Genomic DNA, 27,399 nt, shown 5'->3' with positions numbered 1-27,399 from the left:
TCACGAGGCTCCCTGGGTTTTACACAGAGAATTCAGCATTGAGGGGCGACACTTTTGGAACCCACAAGGAGAGAGAGCTGTGAGGATAGAGGAAAGCGTGGCCATTGGTATGCGGAGGGCTCCTCTCCCGTGGTGATATGGTTTAGCTGTGTCCTCATCTAAATCTTACTTGAATTGTAGTTCCCATAATCCCCACATGTTGTGGGAGGGACCAGGTGGAGGTAATTGAATCATGGGGCTGGCTTCCCCTCATCTGTTCTCCGGATAGTGAATTAGTTCTCACGAGATCTGATGCTTTCATAAGGGGCTTCTCCCTTCGCTGGGCACATAGTGTCTCTTGCTGCCCTGTGAAGAGGTGCTTTGATTGTAAGTTTCCTGAGGCCTCCCAGCCATGTGGAACTGTGAGTAAATTAAACCTCTTTCCTCTGTAAATTACCCAGTCTTGGGTATGTCTTTATTAGCAGCGTGAGAACAGACTAATACACATGGTCAGCTGGTCTTCAGACTCTATCAGGGCATGACGGCATAGAGAGTTTTCTGCTCCTTTAAATGCGATGAGTTTCTAGCCCACCTGATTTAAAGATTTTAAATAAATTCACTTGTGAGATATTTACAACTTGTCAGAGGACTCCCTCATCTGACATCTCATTGGCTGCTACCGCACAGCCAGGTAAGCATCATGACTCGGCATTGTAAATGGGTAAATGCAGTAGAGAGAGGTGAAACGATGATCCCATCACATGGTTGGTTGATGTTGCAAAGATGGAAAACAGGCTGTCTTGATTCTCAGGCCAGAGTTATTCTAGACCAAAGATTTTGAGTCAGAGGAGGCTTAGGCTCCCTCTCATTTTACAACAGGTGTAACTATAGCCCGGGTTGGTTAAATGACGTGTTCCCACAGGTACATAGTGGCTGAACGGTGACAGAACTGATGCAGAGCATTGCTTTGAGAATCAGGGGAACAGGGGTTCAAATTCTGATTTTACTACCTTCCCGACCAGCCCACCCCTGGAAAACGGGCACAGTTGTATCCATTTAATAGCATTGCTTTAACAATTAAAGAAACTGCTATCACTTTTGTGCCAACCTAATACAAGGGTTAAACTCCCAGAGCACTAGCTAGCACACAGTAGGCATGTGAAACACGTTACTTCCGCTCTTCCCATCCATCCTGGACTCCTAGTCCAGGCTCCTGCTGCGGACTCAGATGACCGTCCTGATATTAGTGATGCCACCCGTCTCCTGCCTCATGGGGGCCGTCCGGTCAGCCCCCTCATTAACCACAATGACTTTGATTAAGTGCCAGCCTGTAATCCTAAAAATGTCACATTATTGAGGACTAATTGTTTCCCCCCAGTCGCAACCCAGGAATCCATCCTCAAAACAGCCAGATAACCAAGATTGTCCTCTGGTGCCTTGTGCATCAAGATTTTATAAGCAGAGATTGCCATCTTTAGTTTTCCCCAACTTCTCATTTTGGGGATTATTTATGCTCACATCATGAAAATATGTGTCCCCTGCATTTCCAGGGTGGTGACTTGAATGACTGTCCCTCCTCCCTCCCTCCCACCCTCAATTTTTGGCTCTGTGATATCTCATTATATTCTAAAGAGCTATCTGCAAGGCAGGGCACCAGGATGCAATTAAATTTGCTTCTGTAGCAACACTGCTCTTAAGCAAAATATATTGATCGCCAAAGCTTTGAACCCACTTTAATCAAGTAATCTAAACAGGGCTTAAGCTTCAAAAGCCTAGCGATGTGCCCAGCTTCAAAGCGCTTACTTACACTGAATTAATTTATCCTGGATGTACTAATGCTCCCCGTAACCCTGTGAATTATAATGTTAGAGGTTGCAATCAGGGCTCTGATAATATCCCCAAAGCCCAGCTGCTATTGATTGTCATGTAAAAAGGCACAGAGGGGAGTGGGGTGGAGGGGAGGGGAACAAAGGGATTGGGGTGGATAGAGCAAGACTGAAGTGTCCCTGTCCACGTGGGGCCATGTATCCCGTGCTAGTTTGGGAAATGGGATTGGGAGGAGGCTGGGTCTGTACTCCGAGGTGCTACATTAAGAGGGGGAATTGCTTTAGGAAGCTCCAGCTGTGACTCTGAGGTGGAAGCCAGGGGATGGCTCGTGTGTGGATTGTGGACAGGGAGGGAAATTGGACATCTGTTTCAGAGGCCAAGCTGCCATTCACTCCCTTGCTGGTAGCTACCTCTCCCCACATTTACTGAGGCAATCGCATCTCCTTGATCTTGATCCCTGGCTTTTGAGTGGAACCCCTACTGACATCCCACATCTGGAGACTGTGAGCTTGTTATTTATTTATTAAACAATTTATTGAGAACTTTCTATGTGCCAGATATTATTATTGTTGTTTTGAGACAGGGTCTCCCTCTGTCTCCCAGGCTGGAGTGCAGGGCTGCGAACATAGCTCACTGCAAACAACCTCCTGGGCTCAAGCGATCCTTCCTCTTCAGCCTCCTGAGTAACTGGGATTACAGGCACAAGCCATCATGCCTGGTTAATTTATTATTGTTGTTATTTTTGTAGACACACAGTCTTGCTATGTTGCCCAAGCTGGTCTTAAACTCCTGAACCCAGGGAATCCTCCCACGTTGGCCTCCCAAATGTGTTGGGATTACCTGCATGCAGCACCACTCCCAGTCTGTGCCAGTCATTATTCTAGGTTCTGGGGATAGAGTGGTGAACAAGATAGACAAGAGTCCCTGGCCTCATGGAATTTATTTTCTACTGGTGTGGGGTGGAGGGACACTAACACACTGCCTATTTTACTTATTTGTTTAGCTACAGTCCGATGACAAAATCTGCTCTAGAGAAAAATTAGATAGGAGATAGGAATAGGGAATATGTGAATGTGTGCAGCAGGTGGTATCCGTGTGAGTTCAAATCCAGGGGTCCTTGTTGCAAAGGTGACATTTGTGCAGAGATCCGAAGGAGGAATGAGAAGGAGTCACACGGACCTCTGAGGGAAGATGTTCTTGGCAGAGGGAAGAGCAAGGGCCAAGGCTCTGAGATGAAGCATGCCTGGACTGTTTGAGGAACAGGAAGGAGGCCCATGTGTCTGAGACAGAGTAGGCGAGAGGGTGAATAGGATGGCCTGAAGTCGGAGAGCGTGTAAGCACCAGACAGTGGCCAAAGTTAACCAGTGTATTTAGCTTCCTTGGCCAAAGTGATGGTTCAGGGATGGGCCAGTGACATGAACCCTGATGCTTATGGGCTGGATGATGGGCAGCCGTCTTGTCGCCACATGGAACCTGAGGATAAAGTCAGAATGGAGGACAGGCGAGCCCAGGGGTGGGTGTTGCGGTTTGAGTTCCTGAATCCTCCTGACCCTGAAAACTATACATCCCTTGGCACCTTCAATTTCTGGGAGCCGGTAAATCCTCCCTTTTGCCTAAACCATTTTGGACTTTTTTCTAAATAAATCTTCAGACCTCAAAAGTCCCACCTCTTGACACTAACTTCACAGGTAGAGCATACAACCCCAGCATCCATTGTCTCTTTGTGTCATGCTGGAGGCCCAGTCGGGCTCTCCTCTCCACTTAGAAGTCGGGGGTCCTCCCTTTACCTCTGCCTCTAAAAGGCACCTGGGTTGGCAGGGATGGAGGATGGCAGAACTCTGAATTCCTTCCCAAATTCTGTTTTTCCTTCTCCCACTTCATCTCCCCCAGATCGTTGGCTCCTGTTGGCCCTTTCCTACCTGAAGAAGAGAGAGTACTGGTGTTTATTTAGGACCTATATGTGCTGGATTTTACATATGTTGAGTTGTAATGTATGTTATTGTATTTTTGCAGTTTTTACAGCTCTAGGAGGTAGGTATTGGCAGTTCTGATGTTTATTATATTGCCATGATGATATCATTCTTATGTTGGTGGCTATGCCATATAGGCTGCTGACATTTTTAGAAATGATGCTTGGATATCCTTGTACCCTAGATGCCAGCAGAGGTCCTCTGCCCTTTGAGATTTAAATTAAATTGATTCAGGCCTGTAATCCCAGCACTTTGGGAGGCTGAGGTGGGTAGATCGCTTGAGATCAGAAGTTCAAGGCCAGCCTGGCCAACATGGTGAAACCTCATCTCTACTAAAAATACAAAGGCATGGAGACCCACACCTGTAATCCCAGCTACTTGGGTGGCTGAGACACAAGAATCACTCAAGTCTGGGAGGCGAAGGTTGCAGTGAGCTGAGATCATTTCACTGCACTCCTTGGCAACAGAGAGAGACTCTGTCTTAAAAACAAACAAATACACAAATTAAATTGATTCCAATGCTGCTGTGTGTGCAGTCACAGCCAGCCATATTTCCTCCAGTCTCTCAGGAGATATGTGGAGGGTGGGAGCTTATGTTTTCCCATTCTCCTCTGGCTTCAAGTTCCTCTGACTTCTTGCAAATTCTATTGCTGTTCCTCTCATGTTGCAGCCTACTTCTGATCACATCACCCAGGTATGGAACCCCCACCTCCCCAACCCCACCACCACGTAACACACATATTATTAACTCAAGGCATTTGTATGTAGGAGACTATACTGAAGATTTAGAATGTTGAACGGAGATGTTCACTGTAAAACAAGAAAAGAATCAAACATCACACATCCCTCTGTTGGCCATTTCCAACGAGAGGACTGTCTCCCTTGTGGTTTTTCTTCTTCCAGCCATGGGGCCTAAGCCTTCACCCTGCACTTTTCTGGGTCCCCTTCCTTTCCCACCTTTTCATCTCCTCTTTCCCATTGGATTCCAAGTCACTTTTGCAAAATAAAAATGTGAGTTCTCCAGCCCTACTCAGCTCTAGGCTTACCTCAAAGTTCATAAGCGTCTGGGCATCAGGGGGACATTCTCTCCAAGTCCCTCTTTTGAACAGCACAGAGGAGGCAGCATGGCTTTGCACTTTGGTCCTTCCATTCTTCCAGCCACACCAATCTCTGCTGGAGAAGGTGTGCGTTAGTGATATATTCCTTGGCGTTATGAATGACTCCATAAGTGGCAGAAGTTGCCACAGGCAACCTTGGCTTTAAGAACTAAGCATTTTCTCTATATTACATCCATTTTAATGGGGAGAGAAAGAATGCTTCGTGAGGTTGGGTGGATAGGTAATTTGTCCAGTATAGCACAGCTAGGATCCAGGAGAAGAGGGATGGAATCCAGGTGTGGTGATGGCAAATTAATGTCATTTTCATGACAGCATCATGAATTCAATAAAAATGGCATTGCTGTGTTTACCGAGATTCATCCACACACATTCACTAAACTCCTCTTACATGAAAGCCCAGGCTGGACAAGTTGTGGTGGGGGGGTATGAGGATGGAAAATCGATGGTCCCTTCCCAAAAGGAATTCTTCAGCTCACAGGGAGACAGACCAGATGGCACATAAATTAAAGTGGAAGTTCACGAAATTAAAGAAAGACAGGATAAAATACTCCAAAAACCATTTACCTCTCTATTAAGGAAGGAACAAGGTAGTGATTACGAACTTGGACTCTAGTGACCCTGGGTGAGTTCCTTACTTGCTCTGTACTTCACTTTTTTCAGCTGTAGAATGAAGACAATAATAGAACCTTTCCTATCAGTTTGGTGTGACGTTTAAATGGATGAATACATGCAACATACTTAGAAAAGCACCCGGACACAGCAAACATTCAATAAACGTTAGCTGTCGTTATTAATGTGTGGTGTACAGGGCCAACAATGATTTTACTTGATAAATATTATGATCCCTGATCATCGAGGGAGGGAGCTGAAGAACAGAGACGAAACAGTGTCCTCCAGGTCACAGAGTCACTTTGCTGCAGAAGTAGGAACAGTAAGCGGGTCTTGGAGGCTGTTCCAGCGTTTCCTACTCTTGAGTGTCCCAACTGAGAGTTGAGAGTGTACAGGAAAGACTGCTGATCACGCTTGTCGGCAGAAATGGTGGCTTTGATTTTGAGTGGGCCATATTCAGGAATGGATGATAAGGAAGGGTGATGTGATAGAAAAAAAACAAGTAGTCATTCACCAATTCTTCCCATCGTCGGGTGGATGCACACTGAACAGTGGGGGACCAGGTTTCCCAATGTTCCTTGTGTTAAGGGCAGTGGCCATATTGAAAATTTCTCACCTACATATTGTGAGAAGAGGATGAACCATCCCCAAGATGACATCTTAAGACACAGAGCGTGGTGGATGAATGGCCAGGCTTGGGCTGCAGTGATCAGGGTCCCTTGGCTGCCAAAGCCATTGCAGGTGCAGGGGAAGGGCTCGCACAACACGCCTGGTGTTCCCCATCTGCCTTGCATTGTCCACAGAGTGGGAAAGTGTGGCTATTACAAATACATTCTGATTTTGGGGAGCAGATACCAACTACCTTCATACCAATCTTTCTCTCTTTAAAAGGTGAGGTGACTCAGTGATTTTCCTGGAAAATTGCAGGTACCCAGCTAAGATCTGAATGCCATCACCCTACCCAGTGCTCTGCAGTTTTCTCATGGTGAACCCTTGATGGATTTGTTTGTTGCTTGAGAAATGGCTATGATCGGATTGGGGTTAGGAAGAAAGAATTTTCATCCGTTAAAGAGGAAGACTTGATTGCTATTGAAACTCATAGCTGTTGTCTTTGCAATGCTTTTATTTTTGTGAATCTGTAATCTATTACTTAGCAATCTTTTGGTATAATTGACCTGAAGTGAAAACCACAGCCTATGATGGCAAACAAGCCACGTGTGAGCCTGTGCTTGAAAATGTTTTCACCATGTTTTTGTCTGACACTCACTTGCTTGGGAAATTCCCAGGTCACTGGCTGGACAAATTATGAAGGGAATGGCAGATGGAGAGAGCCTTCCAGACAGCTCTGTGGTTGCTACAGTTGGAAGTTGTCTTCATCCTGGGAGATATGTTTGATGAAGGGAAGAGGAACATCCCTGAGGCCTGGGCGGATGATGTGGAGCAGTTTCAGAAAATGTTCAGACACCCAAGGCACGTAGAGCTGAAGGTAGTTGCTGGAAACCATGACACTGGCTTCCACTCTGCGATGAACACATACAAAGTAGAACGGTCTGAGAAAGTGTTCATCTCTGAAAGGCTGTTGTCTTGGAAGGGCATTAAATTGCTGGTGGTCAACAGCATGGCACTGAAGGGGGATGGCTGTGGCATCTGTATGGAAGCAGAAGCAGAGCTCATTGAAGTTTCTCACAGATTGGATTGCTCCCGAGAGCATTATCCTCTGTATCGGAGAAGTGACACTAACTGTTCTGGCGAAGCTGTTGCTCCTCTGGAGGAAAGGAACATCCCATTTAAGGAGAACTATGATGTGCTTTCTCAGGAGGCATCACAAAAGCTGCTGTGGTGGCTCCAGCCACGCCTGGTCCTCAGTGGCTGCTCACACAGTGCACCACTGGGGACGAATCATCCTGTCTTTCAGTTGGAGGAACAGAAACAACCTCAGTGTCATTATGGATAGCAACACCCACAGAATACACCCTCTCCAAAGGCTACCTCCCACATGAGTATGTGGTTTTGATCATCTGCTGTGGACCCGTGGGCTTCCTTGTGGTTCTCACACTTACTCACTTTGGGCTTTTAATCTCACCTTTTCTTTCTGGCTTGAACCTGCTCAGAAAGCATAAGACAAGGTGAAGAGCAGGCAATGTTTTCACCTAGAAATACATATCAAAGCCCAAGAAATGGAACTTTGGGCAGAGACCATGTTAGAATCAAGTGAATGATGAGACCAAATACAGGCTGTCTCTCTGCACATCACAGAAATTCTCAATCACTGAAATGAGTTACTGCAAAATAAATAGTTGATTGTACTGTTCTCAAGCTATAAAAATGGAACAGATTCTCTACAAAAACAACAACAAAGACAGAGTGTGGTTCTTCCACGCTCTTTCCCCCTTTCTTGCTGGCTACAGAAATGAGCAGATAGATTAGCAGACTCTAAAGCAGGACTCCTCATACTACCTGTGTTGAAGAACATGATTTCCACCCAACTCCAGTTCCCATCTATCACAGACCAACTTTCGTTCTACAACCTGTTCAATGAGATGAGTCCACTGGTCATGTGCCTGGATGTCATGGCAATGTATCCAATGTCAAATCATGGTAAAAGTTTCTGAAAGTGTATTATCCATATCATGACTCAATTCATGGTGGACTTTTATCAAGAGGTCTGTGAACTGGTATATGCATATGCTCCACACTTCAAGCTTCACTGCCCTGGACATTCAGTGATAAGCTGAAAGGTACCAGGGTTCCTGATGTCTGCATGGGGCAGAGTGGCCTGCCAGCCTGGAATGTCCAAATCAGATGCTAACATATGAGAAGAAGAAATGAAAAACCGTATTCTTTACTGTATCTTAAGATTGCTTTCTCCAGGAGGTATGCTTTACCCTAATATAGATGGGTCATGCCATGTATTAAAAGGAAGAGTGGACTTCTGGACCAGGCAGAATGACCCCTGCTATAGCCCAAGCTGTACACACGTTGCCTTCATTTGCTGGGACAGTGCCACACCTCCCCAGGACATTCCTGGGGGCCCAAGGTGTACCTTACACGGAAGGATGAGACACCAAGCCCCTGACAGCAGATCCTTTGCTGGATTCCTTTTCATCTGTAGGTTCTTGGTATGTCCAGGAATGATTTGGATCCAAGTAAATTCGTGTTCTGAGGCTCAAATGAAATCAAAGCTGTTGAAGTGCTTTGATCCAAAGGCTGGTAAGCAAGGTTTAGTTCATAAAACAGCTGGTGCTGACAGAAGGTTGAGGTAAAGATTTCAGGACCCCTGTGAGGTCTAAGAGACCCTAGCAGGGCAGTGAATAGGGCCTACACTTGGAAGTGAGACTGACATGCTTCTGATGAACAGAGTCACAAATTCCAGCTGAGTGCCTCTGGGTGAGTCACATGGTGTCTTCTCTGTGAAGGAAGACTGTCGTGATGACATTGCAAGAGTGATATGAAGGTCTCCAAAAAGGTGCAGAAAGACCCGCATGCAGCTGGTTGGCAGCCAGGGCCCAGCAAGGAACAGATGGCACATTCAAACTGGGTGATTGGAGGAGAGAGAAATTAGGAGACCACTTACAAAGGTGCAGCAGGGATAGGGAGACTCACGAGATACAGCATAGTACCTGTCTGACAATGGTGTGTATGAGCGGGGAAGTGGGGGTAGTTTTATAGCTGTTAGCCTGAAAGGCAGAGGAGAGAACAGTTGTTAGAATCCAGAACCCTTTCTACATCCAGCTAGCATGATGGAGAGAGTCGTCCAATAGGAGTGGAGGTTGATGCCAGGACGTATACTGCCAGCCCCTGGTGGTATCTCTACAGGGTGGGAACTGGAGAAGAAACATCCTGACTTTACTCTCTTCCCACCCTCCTAACTCTGGCTGCTTCTTCCCGCTGGCCAAACTCCAGTGGAAGACAGAGGAAAAGGGAGACTTCTAGGCAGATCAGCGTCCCAGGCTCAGAAGAAGATGGAAAAGCAGGAAGGAGAATCCAGGAAGGCCAATGACTGACTCTATCCCCCCATCCCAGCATGTAGAAGCTGCTCAACTTACAGCAGCACTTAAAAAAAAATTTATAGTCTTTGGGTGTAACTGCAAGTAAGGTCACATGCTTCCTCTGAGGCACCACTTAACTGAAAACTGGACCTCCCAAATATGAGGCATGCAGGTCTGTTCTCTCCTGGAGCAGACAGGATGAGCAAATGGTTCTCTCTGTGCTGGCCTCTTGCCAGATCCTTTTCCACTTCTTTATTTCTCATTCTCTGCTGTCCTTGCCTAGGAAACCACCATCTGGCTGCAATCCGCCTAAGGAAGGTATTAGTGAGTTGAGGACCTGGGGTACGTCCCCTGCTGCCTTAAGAGATGATTAGTGGCTGCTTGTCGGCAGATGTAGCTCAGTGGCATTTTAATATCCAAATGTCCCCCTGCCTCATGAGGGAGGCCACGGACTATTGAAGGTGTTTCACACAGAGAGCCCTGATTGCTGTGGCAATAATTTCCTTCAACAGCCATTAAAACACTTCTGAATGTGTTATTAAAAAAGAAAACCAAGAGAAAAGGGCAGGAGGTGGGTGGGGAGGGGGGCAGACATCCTTCCTATTTCCTGAAAAATATCAGTGCTCACAGGGTGAGCTTTAACTAATCGGATGAGATTTTAATATCGGTGTGTTGGCAGTTATGAGTGCACTGTCAGTCCTGCCTCTCAGCCTGGGGATGTGGGTTGGGGTGACTTGGAGTCCCATGAAGTCTGCCCAGCTGCCTCAAGATCAAGTATAGGCAGAGCCTGGCTCCCATTGGGGCTATTTGTGCCTGGGCTACTCAGCAGCATTCTCTGGTCCAAGAGAGATGTTAGTTTTCTCAAGTCTTTAAGAGTAAATGAGTCTTCTCAGCTCAGGCCCCTTCCTCGGCAAAACAGGCAGTTCTTTAGTCAGGGCCTGTGCCCACCCCCATAGACCACTTACCAAAAGGTGGCTGGAATATATGGGTGTCCTTATCTAGTCACTTAGCAAATACATATTTGGGGGTTCTGTATTAGTCCATTCACACTGCTAATGAAGACATACCTGACACTAGGTAATTTATAAAGGAAAAAGAGATTTAATGGACTCACAGTTCTGCATGGCTGGGGAGGCCTCATAGTCATGATGGGAGGCAAAGGAGGAGCAAAGGCACATCTTACATGGTGGCAGGCAAGAGAAAAGTGCTGAGAAAAGGGGGGAAAGCCTTATAAAACCATCAGATCTTGTGAGAACTCACTATCATGAGAACAGCAGCATGGGGGTAACCACTCCCATAATTCATTTACCTCCCACTGGGTCCCTCTCACAACATGTGGGGATTATGGGAGCTACAACTCAAGATGAGATTTGCGTGGGGACACAGCCAAACCATATCAGGGCCTATGCCAGGCACAACTTCAGATGCTGGGGCTGCAATAGGGATGATCTGTAGAATATCAATAGCTACAAGGGCTCTGGCAATGGCCAACCAAAACAGATGTAAGTTGAGACACTGAAACAGATCCTGTCAGTCCCTAGTGGGCCAGTCACTAACTCTCTTTGTTAGTGGTTGGCCGTTTCTGGGGCCTTGCTCAGCACAGTAAGTGTTAAATGGTCTGGAAGTATTTCAGCATTTTACCAATTGTTGTAGTCATACTGACATGTGCCAACTGAACAAAACATGCCATTTCTCCCCTACGGAGTTTACCTTCTTACAAGTACAGAGAAGCAGTCAGCTTTTTCTTTTCCATCCTTGTTGTTGGGATGCTTTAAAGTCTTGCTGAAAAATAGGAACAGCTCCATTTTCTGTGCTAGGTTATGTAGACTCTTTAAAAAATAATAAGACTCAAGTTTCAGGCTATCAGGGCACAGAGATTATTTGGGGAAACCTTTTGGTCTTCATTTAAGATAAGGCTGTTGATATTTAAGAATGTCTGCACCCTTTTGGCTAAGAGGTTCATTTACCCAGCTGTCACAAGCACACTCCCTCCCAGTCCCAGAGGAATGAGTGAAGAGGGGTTTGCTCACATATGAGGAACCCACACATCTACACAGAAACTGAACAACCTACTCCTGTATGACTACTGGATAAATAACAAAATTATGACAGGAATAAAGAAGTTCTTTGAAACCAATGAGAACAAAGACGCAATGTACCAGAATCTCTGGGACACAGCTAAAGCAGTGTTTAGAGGGAAATTTATAGCACTAAATGCCCACAGAAGAAAGATGGAAAGATCTAAAATTGACACCCTAACATCAAACTAAAGGAACTAGAGAAGCAAGAGTAAACAAATTCAAAAGCTAGCAGAAGACAAGAAATAACTAAGATCAGAGCAGAACGGAAGGAGATAGAGATACAAAAAAAAAAAAAAAACTTCAAAAAAATCAATAAATAAAAAAAAATCAGTAAATTCAGGAGCTGTTTTTTTGAGATTAACAAAATAGACCACTAGCCAGACTAAGAAGAAAAGAGTGAAGAATTAAATAGATACAATAAAAAATGATAAAGGGGATATCACCACTGATCTCACAGAAATGCAAACTTCCATCAGAGAATACGCTGAACACCTTTGTGCAAATAAACTAGAACATCTAGAAGAACTAAATAAATTCCTGGACACATACACTCTCCCAAGACTAAACCAGGAAGAAGTCGAATCGCCAAATAGACCAATAGCAAGTTCAGAAATTGAGGCAGTTATTAATAGCCTACCAACCAAAAAAAGCCCAGGACCAGATGGATTCACAGCCAAATTCTACCAGAGGTACAAAGAGGAGCTGGTACCATTCCTTCTGAAATGATTCCAAATTATAGAAAAAGAATGACTCCTCTCTAACTCCTTTTATGAGGCCAGCATCATCATGATGCCAAAATCTGGCAGACACATAACAAAACAAGAGAACATTTCAGGCCAATATCCCTGATGAAAATCGATGTGAAAATCCTCAGTAAAATACTGCAACTGAATCCAGCAGCACATCAAAAAGCTTATCCACCACAATCAAGTCAGCTTCATCCCTGGGATGCAAGGCTGGTTTAACATATGCCAACCAAACATAATCCACTACATAAACAGAACCAATGACAAAAACCACATGCTTAATAAATGCAGAAAAGGCCTTTGATAAAATTCAACACCCCTTCAAGCTAAAAACTCTCAATAAACTAGATGTTGATGGAATATATCTCAAAATCATAAGAGCTATTTATGACAAACCCACAGCCAATGTCATACTGAACAGGCAAAAGCTGGATGCATTCCCTTTGAAAACCAGCACAAGACAAGGATGCCCTCTCTCACCACTCCTATTCCACATACTATTGGAAGTTCTGGCCAGGGCAATCAGGCAAGAGAAAGAAAGAAAGAGTATTCAAATAGCAAGAGAGGAAGTCAAATTGTCTCTGTTTGCAGATGACATTATTGTTTATCTAGAAAACTCCATTGTCTCAGCCCCAAATCTCCTTAAGCTAATAAGCAACTTCAGCAAAGTCTCAGGATACAAAATCAATGTGCAAAAATCACAAGCATTCCTATACACCAATAATAGAGAACTAGATCACTAGTGAACTCCTATTCACAATTGCTACAAAAAGAATAAAATACCTAGGAATACAACATACAAGGGATGTGAAGGACCTCTTCAAGGAGAACTACAAACCACTGCTTAAGGACATAAGAGAGGACACAAACAAGTGGAAAAACATTCCATGCTCATGGATAGAAAGAATCAATATTGTGAAAATGGCCATACTGCCCAAAGTCATTCATAGGTTCAATGCTATTCTTATCAAGCTACCATTAACTTTCTTAACAGAATTAGAAAAAACTACTTTAAATTTCATCTGGAACCAAAAAGTCTGTATAGTTAAGCAATCCTAAGCAAAAAGAACAAAGCTGGAGGCATCACGCTCCCTGACTTCAAAATATACTACAAAGCTACAGTAACCAAAACAGCATGGTACTAGTACCAAAACAGATATATAGACCAATGGAACAGAACAGAGGCCTCAGAAATAATGCCACACATCTACAACCATCTGATCTTTGACAAATCTGACAAAAACAAGCAATGGGGAAAGGATGCCCTATTTAATAAATAGTGTTGGGAAAACTGACTAGCCATATGCAGAAAACTGAGAATGGACCCCTTCCTCACACCTTATACAAAAATTAACTCAAGTTGAATTAAAGACTTAAATGTCAGACCTAAAATCATAAAAACCCTTAAAGAAAACCTAGGCAATACCATTCAGGACACAGGCAGGGGCAAAGACTTCATGACTGAAATAACAAAAGCAATGACAACAAAAGCCAAAAGTGATAAATGGAATCTAATTAAACTAAAGTGCTTCTGCACAGCAAAAGAAACTATCATCAGAGTGAACAGGCAACCTACAGAATGGGAGAAAATTTTTACAATCTATCCATCTGACAAAGAGCTATATCCAGACTCTATAAAGAACTGAAACAAATTTACAAGAAAAAAACAACCCCATCAAAAAGTGGGTGAAGGATATGAACAGATACCTCTCAAAAGAAGACATTTATGCAGTTAACAAACATGAAAAAAAGCTCATCATCTTTAGTCATTAGAGAAATGCACATGAAAACCACAATGAGATACCATCTCACACCAGTTAAAATGGCACTCATTAAAAAGTCAGGAAACTGCAGATGCTGTAGAGGATATGGAGAAATAGGAACACTTTTACACTGCTGGTGGGAGTGTAAATTGGTTCAACCATTGTGGAAGACAGTGTGGCGATTCCTCAGAGATCTAGAACCAGAAATACCATTTGACTCAGCAATCCCATTACTGCATATGTACCTGAAGGATTATAAATCATTCTACTCTAAAGACACATGCACATGTATGTTTATTTCAGCACTGTTCACAATAGCAAAGACTTGGAACCAACCCAATACCCATCAATGATAGACTGGATAAAGAAAATGTGGCAGATATACTCCATGGAATGCTATGCAGCCATAAAAAAGGGTGAGCAAAGGACATGGATGAAGCTGGAAACCATCATTCTTAGCAAACTATTACAAGAACAGAAAACCAAACACTGCATGTTCTCACTCATAAGTGGGAGCTGAAAAATGAAAACACGTGGACACAGGGAGGGGAACATCACACACTGGTGCCTGTCAGGGACTTGGGGGCAAGGGGAGGGATAGCATTAGGAGAAATACCTAAGGTAGATGATGGGTTGATGGGTGCAGCAAACCACTGTGGCACATGTATACCTGTGTAACAAACCTGCATGTTCTGCACAGGTACCCCAGAACTTAAAAATATAATAATTTTAAAAAGAGGAAAGCAAGTTGCAGAAGAGCAAATACAGTATGAGTCCATTTGTACAAAAAAGGATATAGAAATACATACAAATGACCCAAGAAATATGTGCATGAACACATAACTGTCCAGCAAATGTTTCAGTGATTTCTTGCAGACTTCAAAGGCACAGAAAGCTTTCCCGTCTTTGGGACAATGTGTATTATGAAACTGATCAAGTTTCCCTTTTTGCTTTCCCTGCTGGTTAGTTCACAATTAAATCCATATTTTCTTTTTAATAACAGCAGGCTCCACTTAGGCCAGTGGTCCTCAACCTTGGCTGCAAATTAGAACCACTTAGCTTTTTAAAATCCCAATACCTAGGTCATACCCCATATTAAATTAGAATCTCTGAGGGTTGGGACCCAGACACCCATTTTAAAAGATCCCCAGCCAGAACGGTGGCCCATGCCTGTAATCCCAGCACTTTGCAAGGCCGAGGCAGGTGGATCGCGAGGTCAGGAGATCAAGACCATCCTGACCAACGTGGCGAAACCCCATTTCTATTAAAAATACAAAAAATTAGCTGGCCATAGTGGCATGTGCCTGTAATCCCAGCTACTGGGGAGGCTGAGGCTGAAGAATCGCTTGAACCTGGGGGACATAGGTTGCAGCGAGGCGAGATTGCACCACTTCACTCTAGCCTGGGCGACAGAGCAAAACTCCATCTAAAAATAGAAACAATAATAATAAAAAAGTACCTGAGTGATTCCAATGTGCAGTTGTGGCTGAGAATCACTTCTCCAGACTGTTTATCTGAATTCTGACTTTCCCTTGTTTGAAAAAAAACCCCAAAATACTTTATTTACGTTTTCCTTGAATCTGATTTTTACTTCTGTGTAATTTTTCAATTTGATGTTGTGTATTTTTGTAAACTGTTTCAAGTCCTTTCTGAAATGAGGTCTGATGTAGACAAAAATGATAAACTTGTATTTAAAGCACATGACAAACAGGCTGGAGCTGCGTGGTTTCAGCTGGATATCACCTAGTCCTGGTCCTTTGTGCTTGAGCACATTTCTCTTGGATTGCATTCTTATTCGTGGCTGGTATTCTTCAGTATATGACATCACTGAGTCACTGGCCTTGTAACTGGCTTCACTACTCCATGCTTTCAGTTCATTTGCTGCCATTTCTTTTCCTTGGAAGATGGCACAACATGTACGTGGTGTGCATGTGTGTGCTTATATGTGTACATGTGTACACATGTGTATGCATGTGTGTACATGTGTACACATGTGTATGCATGTGTGTACATATGTATGTAAGTAGTCACTGGGGGACAAAACAAATGATACAATAAATCAGGAAAGAAACAATTCGAGTGCTAGGTGACATTTAGTCATCTTACACTGAGAATTCTGGGACTTCAAGCAGTTTTCACAGTTAATGTTTATTAGATCCATAAGAAAACATAAACAAAGTGAGAGATATTGGAGCATTTTTAGTCAGTAATTACTACGTCCTACTGGTTTCGGGGATTGCTTTGAGTGGAGAACATATTGCAAAAGGAAATTCCCATCTCACCACCCTTTTCATCAAGCCTATTAAGCTAATGATTTTATTTTAACAATGCCTTTCCCCACAGCCAGTCTGCCTTGAGTATAGACTGCCAGAACTGGCTGCTAAACACCCGGAGACTCAAGCAATTATAGAAAATTCTATTTTTAAGTTCTCTTGTATAGTCTCCAGGGCAGTGAGCTGGCTAATATCAGCTCCATAGATTCCAGAATCTTCTGCTCCCACCAATCGGAGTCTTGACTTCCTTCAGGTGCCTCTGGAAGTTTCTGCCCAGGACTTTGACATCTGGGAGCTGGAAGTCAACAGGGAGAAGCAGGAGGCCCTGCTTCCCTTTACCTGGCAATCGATGGGCTATTTGCTACCACGCCCTTGCCGGCTCTGCTTGTGGCCACAAATACACGTGTGCCAGGTTTCTGAGTGTAAAGGTTCCACCTGAGTCAGGTGAAGGCCGATTCCCCTCATCAAATTTTCAAAGTAGCCGAACTTATTTATTGATGGAATAATTTCCCTTTGGGAGATCATTTTTCCTCTGGACCTTCTCTCCCAGTACCCTGCTTGTTGCCCTCCAACTCCCCACCTGCCCCACCCTCATTTTCCAAGCCTTTCCTTTTAGTATGAGGTTGCACAGCTCTCAAATGCTCCCCGGCTCATTCCATTACAGCCCCCACCCCATTCCTCTTCCACCCGAAGGCTTAGCTTGTGATTCCTACTTTCATTTGGATTTGCAGCTGGGGTTCAAGACAATGTCAGGTGATTGGCAGGTTAAAGAGCTCCAGGGGCAGACATACAGGGTGAAAATTCAAAAGGAGGCAACCTGGGTGGGAGGGAAGGATGGTTCCCCTCTGCTCCCCTACCCTAGGACACCCTACCTCGCAGCCACTCAGGAAACAGTAACCATCATTCCAATGGAGGTAATTACCCCAATAAGCCCCATCTCAGCAAAACATGAGAGAGAAATTCCCCTTAGGAGGAGCCAGATCTGTCTTCTCGCAGCCCCCTGGACTTACAGTCAGGAAGAAAACATACAGATACATTTCTATAATTTATTTCTTACAGAATTGAACTCTCCACTCTGCCTTGCTCCCACCCACAAACAGGGTGTCTGTCAGGGCAGCTGCTGGTCCAGAAGGTTGTCTTTCTTCCAGCTGGAAATGTGAGCTTTTCTTCTGGGCAGACTCACCCCATGCCTAGGTGCATGATTGGACCTTAGTGTCCCCTCCTCCCCAGAAGTGTGTGTCTGCCTTCTGAGAATATTCTCCCCAGCCAGAATCACACAGCTCCAGTCTGATTGTCATCTGATTGTCATGTGGTTTAAATACAAGCTTATCATTCTTGTCTACATCAGACCTCATTTCAGATCAGCCCCCTGGACTTATAAAATGATTTATTGTATCATTTGTTTTGTTCCCCAGTGACTATCTACATACATATGTACACACATGCATACACATGTGTTGCACATATACACATACAAGCACACACATGCACACCATGTACATGTGCCATCTTCCAAGGAAAAGAAATGGCAGCAAATGAACTGAAAGCATGGAGTAACGAAGCCAGTTATAAGGCCAACGACTCAGTGATGTCACATACTGAAGAATAGCAAAGCCAAGGATGAGAATCCAACCCAAGAGAAATGTGCTCAAGCACAAAGGACCAGAACTAGGTGAGAACCACTGCACAACAGCGTGGAAAACAAGTCCTTCCAAATCAAAGAGGGCCAGAAGTTATTTGTATGTCTCTGTCTTCCCACCCCTCCATCTAGAGATGGAGTTTAGGTCGGGTATGGTGGCTCATGCCTGTAATCCAAGCACTTTGGGAGGCCAAAGCTGGTGGATCACTTGAGGCCAGGAGTTTGAGACCAGCCTGGCCAACATGGTGATAATCCCAGCTACTTGGTAGGCTGAGGCACGAGAATTGTTTGAACCTGGGAGGTGGAGGCTGCAGTGAGCCAAGATGGTGCCACTGCACTCCAGCCTGGGCGACAGAGTAAGACTCCATCTCATAAAAAATGAGATGGAGTTTATTGGCCCTCTCCCGACTGGCCCTGGCATGATGTTAGCCAGGTGAAAGTGACAATGCTCCATTGCTGACCCTGAGCCTGAGACTTCAGTGGGTCTGGCAGTGTCTTAGTTCTGGAGGCTATAACAAAATGCCATGAACTGACAGGCTTTTCAACAATAGAAATTCATTGCTCATAGTTATGGGGACTCAGTGTTCAAGGTCAAGGCACCAGCAGATTTGGTGTCTGGTGGGAGCTTTCTGGTTTCTCAATGGCACCTTGTTGCTGTGGCCTCACATGGTGGAAACTACAGACAAGCTCCCTCGGCCTCTTTTATAAAGATACTAATCCCCTTCATGAGCGTTCCCCCTCAGACCTAATCATCTGCCAATGATCATGTCTCCTAGTACTGTCACATTGGGGATTAGCTTTCAAAATAGGAATTTTGGGGAGACACAAACATTCAGAATATACAGGCAGTTCTCCTTTCTGCTTTTTGGGAGCCCTGAATGCCAGGCAGAAAGTTCAGCTATCCTGCTGGAGAGGCCCAGTAGGAAGGAGAGGACCCAAGACTCTATAGAGAAGGAGGGGGTCCCAGCGTTTCAGTGCTGAGCCCCCAGATGACCCCATACCCAGCTACCATCTGGCTAAAAAAAATAAGAGATTATACACACAACCAGGAAAAGAGCTGCCTGGTCAACCCCCAGAATTGAGAGAGCTAAACATTAGTGTTACTGTTTTAAGCTGCTAAATGTTGGGGTGGTCTGTTGCACACAAAGAAACAAACAAAGCACTGCTCAAGCAGAAGCAGGGCCTAATTTCTATATTATTCCCTCCTCACATTTCTATTCAAAGTAATGGGAAAAACTGCAACTACTTTTGCACCAACCTAATATAAAGAAATTGCTGAGACTGGGTAATTTATAAAGAAAAGAGGTTTATTTGGCTCATGGTTCTGCAGGCTGTATAGGAAACATGGTGCCAGCATCTGCTTGGCTTCTGAGGAGGCCTCAGGAAACTTACAATCATGGCAGAAGGTGCAGAGGGAACTGGCACATGGCCAGGCAGGAGGAAGGGAGAGAGGGAGGGTTGGTGCCACACACTTTTAAACAACCAGATCTTATGCGAACTCACGATCACTACACCACCACCAAGTGAGGTAGTGTTAATCCATGAGAAACCACACCCATGATCCAGTCACTTCCCACCGGGCCCCACCTCCAGCATTGGGGATTACAGTTCAGCATGAGATTTGGGCAGGGACACAGATCCAAACCATACCACTTTCTAAGAGCTGGTTTCCAGTCCCTGTCAAGCCCACTGCATGCTCTGATATTGACCGCACCCTGCTTTGATTTTCCAACTGTTGCCTTTTCTCAGTTAATGGAATTAGCAGTGGCAAGAGAGGAGTCGAGGCCCAGGAGGAGGGGTCTCTTTTTCAAAACCGCTGGCTCTTTGGATTAACTGGGTGGTACATCCCCAGAACGATGCAGGCCACCTGCACAGGTGGGTGGTCAAGTGGAGGGGGTGGGTGGGCAGAGCAGAAACAGATGAGTCCTGGGAAAGATGGTGAGAGGGGAACTTTGTCAAGCAGGAGAAATGGAATGCCGGATTCGAAGCAAATAGACCCAAGGAGAGTCTGGGAAGACAGGTGATTGTTTTACTGGCTTTATAATATTTTGCTGGCTGATGTCTCAGGGCAGAACTGTGTGACCCTAATCCCAGTTCCTCCTCTGAGGGAAGGAGGCTGAAGTTTATAGAGCAGAGACTGAGTACAAGCATGGGGCCAGGTGCGGTCCTGCACATGTCTATGGGGGAGAGGCTGGATCACCCAGACTGGCTCTTGGTTGCTCGAAATCCTTAAATTCTAGTTTGAGTCATCAATTTGAGTTTTGAGTCTTGTTTTATATTCATTTTAATTAGAAATATGTAATTCCTTTTATTTTACTTTTTTCAACTTCAATTTCAATTCTTTTTAGTTCAAGACAGAAAAAAATATGTCCAAAATAATATGAAGACATCTTAGGGTAGAAGAATCTATTTGTAGTATTTACTGCTTTTGGTAAAAGTAGAAAGACAGTATCATAAATGTTTGAGCAAGTACATTTTCTTCCTTCAAATATGAATGCACCCAGAGGCACTTAAAATGTCCTTTCTCCTTGATTTTCTTATTCACATTTCACCCTGACATCTGCGCAGTTTCCACATAAGATCACAGTAAACCGCTCCCTTCTTATTTAATAAGTCAGGATTTAAGGCATCAATTGTATTTGGATACACCAAAAGCTTGCAGAGAGAGAGAGCAAAGAGAGAGAGAGAAAGAGAGTGACTTTTAAGTACTTGGTTATTGTTGGTCTATAGAAGAAATCAGCTCCTGTCACTCATGAGGTACATAAAGGTGATTCGAAGGAAATATCCATAAAGGATGGCCTGTTGTTTTCTGTGTCTACTGAAAAAGACTTAAAGTGCTGAGAGATGAAAGGACTTCCCTTCTCTGAGAATTGTTAAGCACCAGAACCAGCCTGAGCAGTGATGAAATGCTTTTGCATATGTGTATGTTTTCTAGAATGGTTTAGGCATGGCAATATTTGAAGACAAGAAGTAAGTCCCAGTTTTGTTATTCCTGCTACGCTTATTAATGAGTCCTGATTCATTTGTTTTTAAAAGGAGCTATAAATAAAGCCAGGGCACAGTTCCAACACAGTTTAGATTGAAAGATTTTTTTGCAGGTTTGTTTTTTGTAATTCATTGCAGGAATTAATAAAATACTCGGTATAATCTAGAGCTCATATATTGACAATGCCCCACTGTTGTGTCCCCTCCTCAGGATCACTCTAACTTTAAATATTCTGCCTTTAGAAGGTTAGAAGACAGTATGATTAGTATAAAAAATATATCTATGTATACAAACACACAAACAATATTTAAACATATGGAGCACATATGTTTTCTTACACCCCTTTCCATTCTTGTCAAGGTTCACTGAAGAAGAGTCCTTCTTTTGTCTCCCAAGGCCACGTTGCTTTTGGCCAATTGAATATGGACAGTGAAAACTTACACCAAATCCAGCTAGAGATTTTAACTGTGTATGTGGATTGGCTTGAGCATTTGTGCTACTGCCTGGAACCATGAAAAGAATCCACCCCAGGTAGTTACTAATCTTTTAGTCTAGGTCATGGCAAAAGATTTATGTCAGGTCTGGACCAGAGCTGAAGCCCAAAGCCAAGTCACCACAGCCAACTCACAAACCTTTGAGTGAGAAATAAACATTGTTGTTGCAAGTCATCAAGATATGGGGGAATGTTTGTTACACAGCATATTAACTCGGCAATAGCTGACCCATAAAAGAGCTTATAGATGATTTTAAACACTGATTTTTGTGTGTGTATTTGCATTTCCATTTTTCTACAATGAACAAATGTTATTTAATGAATTCAGTCAATAATTACATAGTGAGAACCTACTGTGTGCCTGCTCCTGTGCTAGATATTGGGAACAAGGTAGTAAAAACAATTGATATACCTGCCCTCATGAAATGTAGCATCTAATGAGGAAGACAGACTTTCATATAATCATCACACACAGCAATGTAAAACTGCACCCATGTTGTGTTACAGATAGGGAGTTGTGGGGCTAGAAGTGTATAGAAAACAGAAATGCATCTTAGGCAGAAATATCTGGAAAGGATCCACTGAGAATGAAATGATTGGGCTGACATCTGGAGGATGAATAGGAGTTAACCAGGTAAATTATGTAATAAAAAGTAATTTTTAGGAATAATAGTTTTGTTTTTATTTTTCATGTTTTGCCTGCCCATCATAACCTGGACAAATTCTATTTAGCCTGAGGATCAAGTTACGATTGAACTTGATATTAACAGCCTCTCTGTATAGCTGGGACACCTAGCTGTTCACCTCAATCCACATTCCTGCTCCCATTGTATGAGGCCGTTGTTAAGTGGTTGCCCAACCAGGGTACTCATTTCCCAGACCCCCTTATGTCCAGGTGCCGTTGTTCTTGCCAATAGGATCAAGCCCCAATCATGGGCGTTATTTCCAGGATAGGCTTATTAAGAAGCAGGTGTGCCTGCTCCACACAGGTCCTTTTCCCTTCCATCAGCAGATGAAACTGACAACAATGGGTTCTTCTTGTGGAGCCAGAGAAGGAAGAGGACTGGAAGCCTGAATGACCATGTGAAGGAAAGCTGTCCACCAACCAAAAATGCCTGCCTTGGAACACCTATTCATTGCTATGGAAGCAAGAAATAAACTGAAATGTCAAGTTGCTGAAATCTGGAGGCCTGTTTGTTATAGCAGCTGTGTTAACCTGATTAACAGAACATATATTTCAAAAATGAATTCAAGTGTTTTCTTGGCTCACACATGGACATAGCCAGCCTTCTAACTGGGTGGAATATTTCCTTTGTGTGGATTGAATTTTGGGCTCAATCTTCTTTCTCCCCATCGCCTAGGAAGGACATTTATTATGTGGATGCCACGTATCACAACTGATGGGTGAATTTTGTGGAATGGATTGCTTTTACATACCCCTAATTTTGTTTGTTTCTCTAAGTTCATGAGTTCTTATGGGTGATGCTGACATTTTTGCCATAAGAAATGTTTTACACAAATCAGAGGTGCTCTGTTGCAACTCAAAACACATTTGGCTTGAAAGAAATACCATACTCACATAAATCTAAAAGGCCATGTGTGTGAAGGTGAAGTTCACATGGAGGAGCCTGATTTGGACCAATGGGCAGTGGGGAGCCATTGGAAGTTCTCTAGAAGGACAGTGATATGACTGAAGAGGTATTTTAGGAAGATGAATCTGATACAGCACACAGAAAAAAAATTGAGAAAGAAAATAGCTCAGGGACATAGGGACAAACTGTTGCAACAATTCAGCCATGAAATAAACAAGCCTGGTCTGGGATGGCGCCAGTAGGAATGAAGAGAAACAGGTGAATAAACGAGGCTGAAGAAATGAAACAGCAACATTTGATCACTATTCACAGCTCATCAACTACTCTTATCAAACATCAGAGTTTCCATGTTCCAGTTTATTCATATGGCTCCATCAGCCCATCATCCTCGCAAAAGTAACAATACTGACTGGACTATTAAAGTTATGGTATTGTTTTTAAAAGAATGATCATAAGAAAAAAGGAATAATTGCTCCAACATATAGAAATAAGACAAATGAACAAATTTTCCAAAATTATCTGCAGCAGCTGACTGCTCCCTAGGGAGGAAGGGATTGCATATCTTAGTTGGATGGGAAATGACTTCAACACATTTTTATGCTGGAAAAAGAAAAAAATGCCAAAGGCTAGGAGATGAGCAGGAGAGGAAAGAGAAAGCCAGAAAATGTTTTTTTTGGAAGCAGTGGAAAGTCACTTCTGTGTGTGTTTTGCTAGAGTAATGATTGGGCTGCCAGGGTTGAATCCTGCTGTGGGATTTTAGGCAACTTAATGAATTCACTTGTGTTCAATTTGCTCATCTGTAAAATGGAGTTGGAAACAGTAATTCCTACGCCATCAGGTTGTTGGGAGTATTAAGTAAGGAAATTCACATAAAGCACTTACCATAGTGCCAGGTACTACTAATTAATTACTCTGTAAATATTATTTCTTCTTATTACTACCAAATTGTGAACAAGGGCAAGGTCTTCATGGGGGAAAAAAGTGAAGTTACCCAATAGCCTGGCCCTTGGTGGACAACATGAGGTAGGCATTTTTGTAGGACAGGGGTTAGCGGACTGTACCCCACAGGCGAATCTAGCCTGCCCACTGCCTATATTTGTAAATAGCTTTATTAGAACACAGTCACACTCCTTTGTTTGTGTATTATCTATGTCTGCTTTTGTGCTAAAATGGCAGAGTTGAGTAGTATGACAGAGATCATCTGGCCTGCAAAGCCTAAAATCTTTACTATGCAGCACTGCATTAGTTTGCTAGGACTGCCATAACGAAGTCTCACAGACTGAGTGGCTTAAACAACAGAAATTTATCTTCTCACAGTTCTGGAGGCTGGACGTCCAAGATCAAGGTGTCAGCAAGGTTGCTTCCTTCAAGAGCTCTGAGGGAGAACCTGCATCAAGCCTCTGTCCCAGGTGCTGGTGGTTTCCTGATAATCTTTGGTATCCTTGGCTTATAGAACATGGGCCTGACCTCTGCCTTCATCTTCACATGACATTTTCCCTGTGTGCTGTCTCTGTCCCAATTTCCCGTTTTATCAGGACACCAGTCATATAGGCTTAGGGGCCCAACTTACTCCAGAATGACCTAATTCTAACAAGTTATGTGCACCACAACCCTATTCCCAAATCGGGTCATATTCTGAGGTACTGGGGGTTAGTACTTCAACATATCAATTTTAGAGGGCTACAATTCTACCCACAACAGATATCCTCTACAGGAAAAAGCTTGCAAACTCCTGCAGTGGAGAAATTGTGTAACATTGTACTCAGCTTGTGAGCTGAGTTTGACCCCAAGGTACGGAGATTGAACTTGGAGAGGTTGTCTCACTGCTGGTAGGTGGGAATGCTGAGCTTTGGAACTGGGTGGTTGGACCCTTTAGCCTCTGTGCTCACACAGGCAGGTGTTATGCTGAACAAGATTATGCTATTTCCTGCTCAGAAACTTCCAGTGGCTCTCCTTGCACCTGAGCAAACCCCAGTTCCTCACCCTGGCCTATGAGGTTCTAGGTGTGATCTCACCCTGACCTTCCTCCTTGACTTTGACCTTGCCTCCTGCCAGTCTCCTCTGCACCAGGCTGCAGAATCAGGCCCACTTTCTGTTTCTCAAACTCATATACTCCTCCCTACCTTGAGGCCCATGCCCAGCTCTTCCCTAATCTGTAATATTCTTCCCACTGACTGCTTCTTGTCACTTAGATCTCATGGTAAGATCAGCCTCTTAACTACCAGCTCCCATAGTCCAAGGCATGCTCTCCCATCATCCCCATCTCATCACCTTATTTTCATTCTGTTGGAGTACTTATTTCTACCTGATCCTCTCTCATCTGTTTGTTTGCTTATTGTCAATCTCCCTGCCAGAGTGTAAGCCCCAGGAGAGAGAATCTTGTTGGCCTTAATCCCCACAGTATCTGCAGCATCTAGAACCGTTCCTACATCTAGTGGGAGCTCCAAAAATATTTGTACTTTGCTGAATGATGGAGATAGGAACCAACAGTGAAAACATTTAATGAATTTCTCCAAAAACAAACTCTCTTTCCTCAGAGGAGTTTATTCAATGAAAGATTTTTCCTCCTGTGGTTACATTTGATTAAGAAATATGTTTTCACAATTATGCCTGAATTTTTCCAATATGTATTTCACATCAGACAGCTAGACTCTAGGAAAATGTAAAGTTCCTAATCAAGGGGAAAAAACCAAACGTGTTTAAAATCATCTCTGGAAGAGTACAACCCTAAATGCAAGTCATGAATTTCCTGTCTGGTCTTCTCTGCTACTAATTAGCCTCTTCTCTCCTCTTAAAGTCACAGTGTCTTCTTGGTGCATTTGTCAGAGTGTTTTATACACATTCAAACTTCAGGAAATACTGAGTCAAAAATGAGGAGACCATGTTTCTGTGTGGCTGAAAAGTCCAAAATGCACGGCTTGTCACCACCTCTGGGAAGCCTTTTCTGATTCTCCCAGGCAGAATTGAATTATTTCTCTGGTCTGATGGTATTATCCGCTTGACTCTATGATCACTCTAATGTCCAACACTAATGTGACATTTAGTATGCACCCTCTTTGTCCATTTTCCTTTGCTGTAACAGAATACTACAGACCAGGTGATTTATAAAGAAAAGAAGTATATTTCTTACAGTTTTGGAGGCTGGGAATTCACAAAGATGGTGTCACCATCTTGTGAGGACCTTCTTGCTTCATCATGATGTGGTGGAAGAGTGAGTATGGGAGACATAGAGAAAATCAGGCCAAACTCATCCTTTTATCAGGAGCTCACTCCAGAGATAACTGACCTACTTCGTCCATCATGGCATTAATCCATTAATCACCTCTGAAAGGCCCCACCTCTGAATACTGTTACAATGACAATTTTTTAACACAGAAACTTTGGGGGACATGTTCAAAGCATAGCAGGCACTCAATTAAATGGATGCATAAGCAACAAAATTATATAAGAAAGGAATTAAGAATTGGGAAGGGTTTTAGAAATCACACAGGCAATGGGTCCCCAAATTCAGCCATTTGCATCTCCCTTCACAATTTTTGATGTATTATTAATAAATTCTTATGTTTTTCTTTAAATCCAACTTCCTCTCATTTAAATAAATGTGTAATGTGTGAACAATTTGCATCACAATTATAAATGGAAAACTGGCATGGCTTGCATTAACAGAAAGCAGCATCTACTGCTTCAAAGACAAGTGAAAGATAAATAATGTCCTAAAACTCTAGCTGAGTGTCATGGGCTGAATTTTGTTCCCTCAAAATTCATACGTTGAAGCCCCAAGGCCCAGAACCTCAGAATGTGACTGTATTTGGATGTAGGGGCTCTGAAGAGGTAATTATATTAAAATATGGTAGGTGGGGCCAGGCACGGTGGCTCATGCCTGTAATCCCAGCACTTTGGAAGGTCAAGGTGGGTGGATCACCTGAGGTCTGAAGTTTGAGACCAGCCTGACCAACATGGAAAAACCCTGTCTCTACTAAAAATACAAAAAATTAGTTGGGCATGGTGGTACATGCCTGTAATCCCAGCTACTAGGGAGACTGAGGCAGGAGAATCACTTGAACCTGGGAGGCAGAGGTTGCAATGAGCCGAGTTCACACCATTGCATTCCAGCCTGGGCAACAAGAGCAAAACTCCGTCTCAAAATATTTTGAGACGGAGTTTTGCTCTTGTTATATATATATATATATATATATGGATATATGTGTATATATATATACATATATATATGGGAACATAATTCATATATGTGTGTGTGTGTATGTGTATATATATATATACACACATATATCCATATATATATATATATATATATACACATATATCCATATATA

General features: G+C 43.4%; 1 pseudogene across 1 annotated transcript; it reads left to right on the top strand.

The window, feature by feature from the left end:
* Positions 1–325: 325 nt before the first annotated feature.
* Positions 326–27,177, top strand: LOC118145013 (metallophosphoesterase 1 pseudogene; annotated as a pseudogene). The gene has a single exon (XR_013521461.1). The product of XR_013521461.1 is annotated as a metallophosphoesterase 1 pseudogene (transcript).
* The last annotated feature ends 222 nt before the right edge of the window (positions 27,178–27,399 follow it).

Source organism: Callithrix jacchus, chromosome 8, assembly GCF_049354715.1.
Source record: "Callithrix jacchus isolate 240 chromosome 8, calJac240_pri, whole genome shotgun sequence".
NCBI lineage: Eukaryota > Metazoa > Chordata > Mammalia > Primates > Cebidae > Callithrix > Callithrix jacchus.
The sequence above is the reverse complement of the archived record's forward strand: the minus strand, read 5'-3'. Positions and strand labels throughout refer to the sequence as shown.